The 12,333-nt window shown below is 40.6% G+C and overlaps 2 long non-coding RNA genes across 3 annotated transcripts in view; one reads left to right on the forward strand and one right to left on the reverse strand.

Moving 5' to 3' along the window:
• LOC121072402 overlaps positions 1-12,333 on the forward strand; it is a 110,074-nt gene that overhangs the window by 43,784 nt on the left and 53,957 nt on the right. The gene's annotated exons all lie outside the window — the stretch shown is intronic.
• Positions 10,059-11,495, reverse strand: LOC121072403. Of its 2 annotated transcripts, none has more exons than XR_005821194.1 (3): positions 11,436-11,495; positions 11,220-11,353; positions 10,059-10,220 (listed from the first exon to the last, which is right to left on the reverse strand). It is a non-coding gene; the product is annotated as an uncharacterized LOC121072403 (long non-coding RNA). The 2 variants fall into 2 exon arrangements; XR_005821195.1 differs by lacking the exon at positions 10,059-10,220 and adding an exon at positions 10,364-10,510.

Genomic DNA, 12,333 nt, shown 5'->3' on the forward strand with positions numbered 1-12,333 from the left:
GCTCCCTAGAAGCCAGCAGGGATGACTTGTTTTTATCTGCTGATCTTTAGTTTGATGGCACAGTGTTCTTCTCTTAAATGAAGTCATAGTACCTGTGAAGCTTAGAAAGGAAATAGCAAAGTACATCTTTTCATCACCACAGTGCCCAAAACAGAAGAACTATGCTTGAGTTGAGCCTTATGTGAGCTACATTATGTTAAAAACACACCTCATTCAAATGGAGTGAAATACCCATTTTAGCTGGTGGGGCAATACGGCTCAGTTAAGTAAAAACCCTTGGAGGGCTAGTGGGAGATTATGTGTCCTGAAGAAGTAACAGGCTTCCTTGTGGCAGTGAGAGTGAGTGTGCTGATCACTGCAAAGCCTTGATTAATGGAGTGATTAAAGCAGCAGAGGGTTAGTGCTCTGGCAGCTGGGGCATAGGAAATGGGCATGGAAACTACTGGTAGAGGGGAAATACACAGCTCCAGAATCACAGGCCTGACTTGCCCTAGCAAACACTTTGATGTCGGAGGTGGGGAAGGATGAAACACATCAGGCAAAAAGGAAAAAAAAAACCTCCCACCCTCCCACCCCCCTTCCCAGCCTTGTGCTTACAAGGGAAAGCCCCTGACTTTTGGCTCACTTAGCAGAAGGCAATAAAGCTTCCTATTACGAGGCTTCCTCTGATGTATCGTAACTGGTCTCAGGCTCCAGAAATCTGATCTGTTGGAACAAAACTTACAGTAGATGCTAATAGATTCTCTAGCCCAGCAATGCTGCACAATGCCCTCCATGGCCCAGAAAAAAAAGAAAACAAAACAAAACAAACAAAAAAAAAACTTCTAATTCAGACACAGACACAGACACAGACACAGATTTCTAGGTTGGAAGAGACCTCAAGATCATCGAGTCCAACCTCCGACCTAACACTAAGCACTCCAATTCAGTCACATCCTTCTTTATTCTTCATCTTTCCAAGTCCCTGACCTGTTTCTTTTTCTTGGGTTACTCCACTTTTAAACAGAGATGAGCCAAACTCAGACTGCTTGTGCTCAAGGACTGATTTCCCCCAAAGCTACAGACTGAGAGCCAACTTATTTTGCTGGGTCCTTTACAATGGCAACAAATCTACGTGTGGCTGTTTGAGTTGATCCCATTAAAGATAAGGATCATCTGCAGAGCTGGAACCTGCATCTGGAGTCAAAATTCCCAAGGCTCAAAGGCTTTAGATCAGATGTCTGGGAATGGAGCCCTTCTTCTTTGCCTTAGACATCTGATCTAAAACAACTTCAAACTTGTAACTTCCTTCAGATTAACCTCAGCTGTGAGAGGCCTGGGGATTCACATTCTTGGCTTACTAGTGTGACTTCTCCATGCCTCATATCACCACAGTTGATTAGAAATATTTTATTAACTTTCAGCTCCTGTCTCATGCATGAAGGTTAATAGCCAAGAATATCCTTAGAGAAGGTACCTTGTATTTAATAAATGAAGACCAGGATGGGGCTTGAAAAGGGGAATAAAATTCCCCATCAGTCCACTAGAGGGTAGCTGCCTCCAGATGACAGCTGAAATCCTTCAGCCCAGCCCCAGACAGTGTGCTGTACTTGCCTGCGCTCTGCTTGACGTGACAAAGCAGCGTTAATAGGATTTCTCTCCTCCTTTTACCCTCAGTGAGCTCTAATTTCAGATTTAATAACCACAGGAATAAAAAATAAAAATGCATCAAAATTCTATAATGACTTTCCTAGAGAAAGATAGGAAAATTAGCACCAGAGAACAGTTTGCATCTGAAATTGCTAGACCTTTAAACAATAGACAAGTCGCCACTAAACAATGGGATTCTGATATATAACCTGCATTAACAAGTTTAAGTCTCCTAATTTTATATCCCTGGTATATTATTTAGTGGTATTTGCGGGCTACAAACGTTGATATGAATAGGATAGTTCATGTGCATTATGTGGAAAGAATCTACATTATATATAATGCATAAAGAAATCTACACAGCCTTCAGCATGCCAGCTGTTTCTGTTTATGACACTGAGTTATTCATGAAATCCAGGAAGACATTTTGTAGTAAAATATGCTACCTGCTTGCTTTTAAACTGGTGGAGTTGTCTGTCCAGCTAGCTAAATAATTAAGGGAGTGATGTGAAATTAAATATCACGTTTCAATCCACCTTTTCCCTTCATCAATTCTTTCTTGTAAGAGGAGCCAGGAACTAGAGAAAAATATGACTCACAGGGGCTGTTTAGGTGTTGCTATCATATGTACAGAAGGTAAAGAGAATGATAATATGCCTTTCCTGTCTGTAATAGTGTTCACTGTAGCAAACCTTTCTGCTTGTTACAGTAGAGTAAATGGGGTGTTTAATTTGGGATTCAGTGTAGTCTGGAGTCAAGGTGCAGCAGTTTTATTACAGAATACAATTTTATTGGAGACTGAAGATTTAAATTCCACCATACGTACATCTATACATGGAAGTTCTGCTTTGCAGATACAAGCTGCATACACACACACATAGTTCCTGTATGTTAAACATACTCTCTGATTTTTCAGTCTGAAGGAACCAGGGAATTATGATATGTTTTCTAGTGCACTGAAAACCCTTGTTAAAATGCAGCCTCCTTTCCTCCAGCCATCAAGAAAAGAAAACACACACGTGCATTCAAAAGGAGCAAGTGCTATTTTTCATTTCCTCTTTAGATTTTTGACAGTACCCGCAATGTCTCCAGTTCATGACCCCCAGAAAGAAGCTTTTGGTTTTGGAAAGTACTTTCTTTGTTTATCTTTTTTTTTTTTTTTTTTTTTTCCAGCAAACAGCAGCATACCCCCCACCCCTTCCCCCAGAAAGGTGTTTAGATCATGTAATCACTTCTCCTGTATTTAGTCTAAATCTTAAGATGGAAGTCTTTCAATGGAATGATTTTCTGGCAAGGCCACAATATGATGTATATATTTGGAAATCAAATTTTTTAGAATTATGACCATGTCATCAAAATAAGCTGTTTTGAAATGCACTGCTAGCTCTCCAAACAGATTGTATGGGAAAAATTGGATAACACTTGGCTTGAGCGCTTAGAAGTCAGTAAAATCAAAACACTGGGGACCGTTTCATTTCATTTTCGTCAAAATACAAATCCATCTCCGTGCGCGCGGGGGCTGCTGGTGGGGGGGACCCGCGGCGGGGGCCCCAGCCCCGCACCCTGCACCACGCCAGCCGGCAGGTGGTGCCCGCAGTTTAAGGACATCTGTCTGCTCCCTTCCTTCCCCAAGATTCGGAGATAAATAACATCCGAGCAGGAATCCTGGCTCAGATGGAATATTTAACACCCTCAGATCAAAAAATGTAAAGCTTTTACCTACCCCAGTACAATAAAAACAGCTTTAAGAGCCTTGTTATTCCTAGATTTAATAGCTTAGGTTTTTTTGTTTGTTTGTTTGTTTCTATTTACAGCCCTTGCAAACCAAAGAGAGAAAATAGTATTGCTGCATAGACCATAAATACTGTTGCTGTGGATCTATTTTATACCAGAGAAAACTACACAAAGGTTCTCAACTGCTAGCATATTTCTGTATCATCCATGTTTGCTGGCATGCTGTGAAGCTGCCTTCTCTAACCTACCACAGTAGCTGTGTACCTGGCTGAAAGGAAATTATTTCTTCACAGGCAAAAGAGGGGGCTCATCCTGCTGTGGGTAATCACAGACAATTTCCATTTAGTTAGCATTTTCCTAACCCTCTTTTGTTGTGCTCTTTGATATCTAGCTAGTGGTAGCCCAAGGTCATTGCCTGGCAGGGCTGCTATTTTGCCAGCAACGTATTTACACCAAGGTTTGGGATGAACAGTTTTTATCCAACTACTAAGAAAAAAAAAAAAAAAAAGCTGAACTCATCCCTTATGAAAGAGACATACTGACAGTCCAAGTATTGACTCCTTTATTCATATGTGCGCATAGCTTTAGAGTGAACTAACACCTAGATCTTGCCAATGACCTCAACCTTGATCTGGAGGGACCATTTATTCACTAGCAAAACATTCATTCTCCATACAAACTGGTCCTGGGACTGCTGCTTGTGTGATATTTGGTCCTCTATTACTAAACACTCAAGACACAAAATCACTGTGATTTTGTCCTCTCACCATTTGGGGCTGCGCGTCATGCACGCAGCACCATGGCTACTCCTGAGGAACTCTAAATTAGAAATCAGCATTTGGTGGCTTTGTAGATCTCAGAGGAATTACGGGCAGTCCTGAGGCAAGTGAGGGCTGTGAAAGCACTGAGACACACACAAAGGCAAGTACAGGCAAGAGAAGCCGGCCTTCCTTTAGATGAGGCAAGGGCATTTTTCATGACCACACGAGGAGCATATTACTGGTCCTAGCTCATCAAAGCCTAAGAACCACCATTTTGCAGTCACAACAGCAATAAAATGGTGGTTTGGACAGGCATGCACACCCACCTCGGCACCGGAGTTCCTCTGCTCACTCAGCAGCCTAGCTCTTTTTCTAATTATTATGAAATGGCAATAGATTTTAGATTAGGAATGAGACAGGAAATGAGGGGAAAATCCTATGTGCATCTGGAAAACACACAGGGTAAAAATTAACCTTGAAGCTCAAAGCAAACAATGTATGTATACATGTGAAAGCAGTCTCTGTATGAATTTTCTAATAACTGTAAGGTGTACCTCCATCTTAAAACTCGTGATTTTAAAATTGAACACAATATGTGCTGTTGTGATGCTGCAGAAGCCAATGAGGTATTTTTAAAAATAAAACCGTATAGCAGAAATAATTGCATCCAACTCTGAGCAGGAATTAGCCTGGCACTGCAGATGATGAACCTTGCTTTATAAGAAGAGGGCTTCATAATATGATGATTTGGCAATTTGGAGGGATGGTTATTTTCATTTTAACAGGCCTCTGCTTAATATATGTCCCCTTGGGGATGTAATGAAGGTTAACAACTTACATGTGGGAAGAAGGGATTTTAGTGATTAGGGAAATTGCCGGCTCCAGTTTGTGTAAGCATGCATGTGGCTGAGACAGAGAGCGCTTCCTCCCCATTTGTGACACCGCTGCACAAAATGTGTGTAAATGAAACATTTCTGGGGAAAAACTGTATGTAATAGAGAACTCAGTCCACCAGGGGCTGAGCTGAAGCTGTGAATACCAGCCTCTGGACCTGAGCTGGTGTCAGATCAGGTGTCAGAGGGGTTGACGGATAGTTCACATCTAAGGGTGTATCAGCATTTTAGCGAAATTCTTGCCTTGACAAAACAATGCAGGTCACATATTGGGCTCAAGCAGACAGACTGGCAGCTCAAAGAGGCAGAACAGATCATCTTTTTTGTGTCTAATGCAGCAGTGTTTTTCAACCAAACTTCCTATGTATTCCACGCAATCTGAATTCAAAGCTCAGAAGGGACTCCAGCTGAATTTTTCTCTGTAATGTTTCACTTTATAAGATTTGTTATTAAATTACTTCATAATTGATTTGGTATTAAACAGCAAATCAGAACTCTACTTTCAACCAAAACCAGCTGTCCACTTACATTTCTGCGCATTCTTGACCCAGTGTGACAATTACCAGGGGAAAAACATCCCTTTACAATATTGAATGCAGTCCTGCGCCTGGACATTCAACAATATTCATTGGCCCATATAACTTAAACAAGAGCAGTTTGTTAGCCTCATAAATCCAAGATTTGGGCTGAGAAATAAAGGTGCTGTCAATAACCCTTTAGCCAGATAATAGAAAGGGGATTATGTGATTATTCTGTCAAAAAATTAGGTTTTGTGCTTTTAATTGGCATCATATCCTGTCATGAGTCTGTAGGGTTTAAATCACAGTCCACCATGTTTGAGTGAGAAGGAAACCTAATAGTAAATCCTTTCATCCCAGAGCCTGTAGGGTTTTTATGTGAAGTCCTAATTTCTGTTAAAATACTTCCAAAGAAAGACAACAGGAAACAGTAAACATGGCAACACCGCAAAAATACTTTTCTGATGCACTATTTCTGTCAGTGTTCAAAGAATAAGTTGTATGGGCTGGAAAGGAAACTGCTGTATCATTAAAAGCCAAGCAGGCTAAAACAGCCACCCTTTTGTAAAATGGCCCCCCTTCCAACCATCTCTCATAAATCTTGTTTCAAACTAGACTAAAGCCATGGATTGACTTTGCCTCTTGCAGTAATGGCTTGAAACTGTTGTGTATCACAGTTCTGCGTTCAAAGGGAAGCAAGAGTATTTAAAAACAACTTCTGGTGCAGGACGCAATTATAACTGACAGCCAGATGTCTGCCCTGTCTGGTACAGCAAGCTGAGGAGAGATTGCAAATGGTCTTGAGACCTTTGGATCTAAACAGTGCGTCCAAGTGAGTGATACACAGATAAACAACAATACCACAAATCACTGACACCAACCGAGGGGTTGCTGGTACTGATAAAGATTTTAGATGTCAGGCAGCGGCTGACCCTTCCACCCTCCCCTCTCCGATTTTTTACTGGGCCACAAACAAAGCACGTTAGTGGAAAAGGATTCAGCCTACAAAGTGTGTTTATATGTCCACTGCCAGAAGTCCATTTTGCAAGGAAAGTCTCATGAGTATTTGTTTAGTTTACAAAAGTTAACTGGACTGCGGTGAAAGGTATTTGATATTTTGATTAAATTGAATGTCTGGAACATTTGTTGCGTCTTCTGTAGTGCAGGGGGTTCCCCCCAGGTATATTACCTACCAAAAACATTTAAGAATGGACTAACACTAAAAATGGACCCTCTTTTCTCCACAGACTGATTTGATTACTTTAAATAAAAGGCACTGCTTTCATGTCAAAGTATGTTCCTTATGGAACTGGGAGCAATTTTTAGAGACTTCTCACTCTCCACAAAGTATCCTATCTCACATGTCTTTTGTGAGGAGCGTACACACACCTACTGCCTTAGTGAGCACAGGCTTAAATGGGAGTACTCTGAAAATTACACAAAGCTTGTGGGAAATCAGCAGAAACCACTCATCTTCATATTCTTCACTAATATTCACTATGGAACCAACCAGTTCAAATGCTTTAGAAGTAGCTGAAGAGCTTTTATTGGTTTTCTGTATGCAATGGGTTGGGCCTTATCTGGCTCTTACGGCATTTTTAAAAGAATGTGCTGTTAAACTGACATACGTTCACTGTATCAGTGTTAGCCTCCAGGGAAATGGCTGAAGAGTGTTTGGACAGGAGTAATTTGAAGCAGTGAAGACATGCAAATAATGTGAACAAAACAGAAGCTAATTTTTCAAAGACTTTTAAAATAAGTAGTATATTTGATCCACCTTTAGGATCACCTTCTCCCTGTGATACTGACTTTTTAAAATATCTTACTAATACAAATTCATCTGTTTTGAATTATCTTGTGTTTTGAAACAAGATTTTGTAGAATTAAAAAAAAAAAAATCTACAACGAAAACAAAGGATGTCCAGGAGACATCTTTTTCTTATGTCCCAGTGAGAAAATTCACTGCATCACTTTATCACAGGTCTTCAGTGTGGCACAAAGACAGGTCTATATCATTATTATATCATGCAATATCATTAGAATGAAAGATAAGGGACTCCATAATAAAAAGATGTCATCAGTGATGGGAAAATTCCAATTTTGAAAGAGGACCCCATTCCAAATATCAAGCTTGAAGGATTTAGTATCCTGAAACATTTTTCAGGTTGGTTCAATGTCATTGTGATAAAAAGGATGTCACTTAAATCACAGAAACCTGATGCACAAAGTTGTCCTGCTGGATGAATTGCCAAAACTTTTATTCACAGAAGACTCAATTCAACTTGTCTAAAAACTGACCAAAACCTTTGCTGTTCCTACAGCCAAACTTACTTTGTGGAAAGGTAAAGAATGACTAGGAAGGATTTAACCTTCATTCTCTTGCTTCCTCTTTACCCCTCCTATTTGACTCCCATTCCTACAACAGGCACTGCTTGTTTGGACATCACCATTTAGGCCTTTACTGCACTTGACCCATTCAACACATATTGCTATAACCTTTTCACTTTATGGGCAACAATTTTGCAAAAAGTGTTGTTGCTTACCCCTAGTGAATTAGAGGCTTGGGCTAAGACGTGTGAACAGTCTGTGAAACTAGGACCACAGTTTTTCGCTGACGTTTCTGAAAAAGGTGGAGATACGTCTTGACTATATTCATTCAGCAAAATGGCAATTTTCCTTGAGAAAGGGCCACTGTAGCAAAGCCATTCTGTATGATGCTATCTCAGGGACTGTTGCAGCACACTGCAGGCTGTGGTGTAGACGTGCCCTAGCAGACCTTCACACTAAGAGAAAAGGCCCTGAGTTTATGCTATGCAGCAAGAAAAGGCCGCATTACTTGAAGTGTTAAAGCACTGCAAACAAAACCTTTTTTAAGTGTGAATGAAGATAAAGGCACTAGATTTCCCTGAGGAAAATAGAGTTGCCAAGAGTATGGGTGTGACAAGAAAGACTGTCAGGTTTGAATCTTCTGTGAAAAGACAGATCACATGGAGGGAGGGAACTGGGGCCAAGTGATGGCCATGCTTTGGCCAGCATTGGAGTCTGGGGAGTAATTCATGAAAGGCTCAAGAAAGCCTCTGGAGTCTTTTTTACATCAAACTGGGACATGGACACGTGCTGAGTTTTAAGCATTCCTGCTTAAGTTTGTCATTTTAATAAGCTTTGAATGGTCACATAGCCCAAATCCATTTTGATGTGGTGAGTTTTATTTTGTTTGTAATAATTTTTAAAGCTAATGATTACAATGTAATATTATGCATGGGACTCTTCTTGGAGACAGACCTTGTTTACATGAGAAACTTTTAAATAGCTTTTGCAGTGTAACATGTTCCTTGCTACAGCACTTCAAAATGGTATTTTAAGATCCTGGTATCTGTCATCTATATGACAGATATAAATATCTGTTCAGCCTTGCCTCAGAGTGCATCAGTAAAGCACTGTACACCAGAGGTCAAGAGGGAGAATAAGGCCTGCAGGTGGTAGCAGCCCTCCCCCTCCCCTGTAAACCACCCCAGCAGCATGGCTGGGAGTGGGAAAAGGAGAGGGGAAGCCACAACATGGTCTGAGACCAGGGTGGGCTACTGACAGTCTTTGTCGTGTTCTCTTAAAGGCAGAATTTGGGTCAATACGATGATGCTTGAAATTGCTCCTGGCCCCAGCTACCCCAAGGATGGCAGAGCTGCCCCTCCAGTACAGAGCCAAAGGGAAGGCTCTGCCTCATGCATAGCTTTCACAGGGCACATGCATAGCTTTCACAGGGGTGTTGAACGCCTAATCCCTAAATGCTCAGCAGGGTGAATACAGCAGTCTGATAAGGGTTTCCAGTATAAGGTAGGAAGTTCTCCAGTTGTGTTTGCTGCTTATAATTCCTATGGCTAAGTACTGCGCCTCTGTAGTTATGCTGAGTTTGGTGCTTTGAGGCAGTCGTGTTAGACTGTTTCTGTATTGCTATGTTCACCATTTATGAAATTGTCTCCGTAAGATACCAGGAAACACACTAAAGAAATAACATTTTCTTGAGAACTAGTAATGAGATACATATGTGTGTGTGTGTGTAGCGCAAGCAAAGGAAAAGAAAATGTGACTAAGCCAAAACAATAAAGAATGAAATGATTCCATAACCACCTCTCAGTTTAAGAACATAAACTACATTACAAGTGATAACTATGCTACTAAGCAAGGAAGAAAACCTCAAGCTTTGTCTAGACAATCATAAATGCTATCCCTTTCTGGTCTCGGATGTAAAACTTGTAGTCTGGAGCTACCATTTACTCCCTGGGAAGGGTTTCTGGACATTCAAAATTGCCTCACTCATCAGAGGAATTTTGGATCCAGCTTGTGCTTTAGATTAGAGTTCAGAAAGAAAAGCCAAGGACGTGGGTAGTATCGAGTTAGATAGGAGTTGCATTGATTGAATAATCTGTAGCTGCAGAAACTACAGATATTTTTCTACCTAGTTTCACTTATCTGACTTTCTTATCAGGAAAGCTTTTATGGGGGACATCTATCAGTTTGGACACAGAGGCACAGTGCTCATTGGCATATGCCCATTAAACTGTACTAAAACTACAATGCAGGTACCATTGCAACTGTCTTATTTTTATAAACTTTAATTTTAGATCATTATCTTCATGTATCTTTGTCCTCTTACACATCTGCAGTGTACTAATCTCTGTAGCAGATGACTACATAGGAAAGAAAAGGTTAAAGTTTTGATAGGAATGTGCATTTTTTCCAATCTAATGATCTAGTCACAGCTCCAGACTAACTCCCCAGCAATGTAGCCACCAAACTTCAGGGATTTTGATAAAAAATCATGGGACTGTTTATTTAAACTTTGCTGTGATTTTCTCTCTTCCCTTGGTCGCTCCCTGGAGAGTCCTCACTGGGAGGCCTGTTTTGCAAGACTCCATCACCTAGGCATTGGGCATTCATTTGGGAGGTGGCAGGTGTGGGCTCCAGTCCATATTTGGACCTACAGAAAAAGGATTTGGCTTGTGGTCTCCTGAATATCAGGGGAGCATAATGATATCTAACCTATATGAACCAGGTCTTTCTTCTCAAGTTATAGTAACCAAGTCCCTGGAAATGTTTTCATTGCTTTGAAGGACCCATATTTTTCGTTACATTTTCACCTGACTTGCGAAATGGCAGTTTTCAGCAAATAAATGGTTTCCCTAACAAAAAATAAAAATAAAAATAAAAATAACAGCCCCAAAAAAGTACTTATCACTTGTTTTGCAGGCAGTTTTGGTAAAAGAAAATGAAAGTCCTGATTGAAGTCCCTTTAACAGATTCCAGAAGGGAGTATACTTGACTTTGTGACTCCATCATTATCCTTAAATTTATTTTCAGAAATCAGAATGGGATTTTGCTGCACAAATCCAACTTTAATCAACTCAAACAACTCTCATAGAGCATCTTGTCTTCTTTACCTAAAAAATTCTGGATTGATTTTCAGAATTTATTGTTTTCACAGTCGTTTTGTAAAACTGGCTGTGGTAACCATGCATATGATAGTGTTAAATTACTACTAATCATTTTATCAGTCCATAGCATACCATAGTTCAGCTTTGTGCTTGTTGATATTAAAAAGTCACTACGAAGCTCACAGAGAAATGCTTTTAAAAACTAAAACAGAATAACATTGTCTCATTGTAGACAATAGAAAAAGTTCCACTGACCCGAACAGATCTAGGATCTGGCCTGTTACAATGATCAATACGCATCTTCTCATTTCCACCGGATTGCCAGTAGATTCGGCACTGTGCTATGTGCCTAGACTATGCTGTTTCACAGGTGCAGTCTGCTTGATCACCTATTAAAGAGAATACCAGGACATAGACAGAGGTTATGTGTAAATACAGTAACAGTGACTTCAGATTTCCCCCCGTACACACATTCCCCATGTCTCTAGTCTCATCTTCCAGCCATCCTTGGTGGAGGGGAACATTCCTCCCCACAGAAGTGACCTGACAGTGCCCGTTGGCATCTGATGGACCTCTTGTGGGGCCAGCCTTTGTCCCCAAAGGGATTAGGACCATCCCTAGTCATGCTGCTCCCTCACATTATTCCACTGAGGTTGTCCTCTTTCGTCCACGACAATCCTGCCAGCCTTGCACATGTGCCAGCCCAGGCATGGTTCCTGCATCCTGCCCTTCTGCTTCTTTTTCTCCATGATGATGGCATACTTGCTTCCTTGTGCCACTTCTGCTGGTTAAGAAGAAAACTCAGGCACCTAGGAAAGTGTTAAATTACTTTGATGCTTCATTGATTAAACAATCTGTAGCATATACATATTTATATTCAAGGAGTTTCTCAGTTTTTTCTTTCTCTCCAAAGAACAATTGCAAACGCTCCTCTTCCAAGGTTAACAATTTCCAGTCCATCACCTCTTTCACCACATCATTTCATCCTGCAGGTTTCTGATTTGATGGCTGTTATAGGTTTAAAAAGTTTAAATTGACCTTGACCTGCAAACATATGATTTACAGTAGATGATATTGTTCTGGAAAAACAAAACTTCTGTCCTGAAGCAACACTGCATCAAATGATTTACAGTACTTCTTCTGGGTCAGCTTCTGGTGTATTTACTAACACTGTACATTATTTTAATTCCTCCAGAAGCCCCGTTGCTTTTGGAGGCACTCTTCCAAGAGTGAGGCAGAATCACGATATGAATAAATATATCAAAATGTGGTCCACCATTATATTGTCATGATTTTGAAGGTAAATTCTCTGATCACTTCAAACTTTGTCTTCAGGTCTGTTTGCAAAGTCTCTGCGAATTCTTCAAAT

This window comes from Cygnus olor, chromosome 6, assembly GCF_009769625.2.
Source record: "Cygnus olor isolate bCygOlo1 chromosome 6, bCygOlo1.pri.v2, whole genome shotgun sequence".
NCBI classification, from domain to species: Eukaryota; Metazoa; Chordata; class Aves; order Anseriformes; family Anatidae; genus Cygnus; species Cygnus olor.